We start from the raw sequence: 524 nt of genomic DNA, 5'->3' as shown, positions 1-524 counted from the left end.
CATTACCACCTAGACAATGGACACCACAAAAGGCATATATAATAATGCCTCATCTATGATACAAACTAATATAGTGAATATGTTAGTGCTGCTAGAGAATCTTCATATATTTCACCATGCAACCACACACCACCATTTACAACACACGAACTATTAACAATGGTGAAAACTTTATGATGCTATAAAAATGGATTAAAAAAGATATATTGGAGAATAATAAGGCATATGCAGATGCATATGAATATGATATAATATATATAGGTATCTAAAATATTTAAGTTAGTGAGGATAGTAATGAGTAGTTGAAGAATATATATTGAAGTAATATCTGGCATCCATCAGCTACTAAATCTCACCACACTGCATGCGCACTACAACACTACAACACAAGTGAAGAGCACAAAAGAAAGATAAAAAAATATAGATAAAAGTGATTATGATATTTATATTATGTGTTATTGTGTGTGTTAGTATCTGATGTGTTATTGTATATGATGTATAGTAGATATATAGCTCATTGTAAT

The 524-nt window shown here is 29.8% G+C and overlaps 1 protein-coding gene across 1 annotated transcript in view; it reads right to left on the bottom strand.

Annotated features, from left to right (window-relative positions):
- The window catches only part of LOC119594634 (meiosis-specific nuclear structural protein 1-like), a gene marked incomplete in the record, with an annotated part of 17619 nt that overhangs the window by 6583 nt on the left and 10512 nt on the right, over positions 1–524 (bottom strand).

This window comes from Penaeus monodon, chromosome 34 (assembly GCF_015228065.2).
Source record: "Penaeus monodon isolate SGIC_2016 chromosome 34, NSTDA_Pmon_1, whole genome shotgun sequence".
Taxonomy (NCBI): Eukaryota; Metazoa; Arthropoda; class Malacostraca; order Decapoda; family Penaeidae; genus Penaeus; species Penaeus monodon.
Note: the sequence above shows the minus strand (reverse complement) of the source record. Positions and strands in the feature narration are given on the sequence as shown.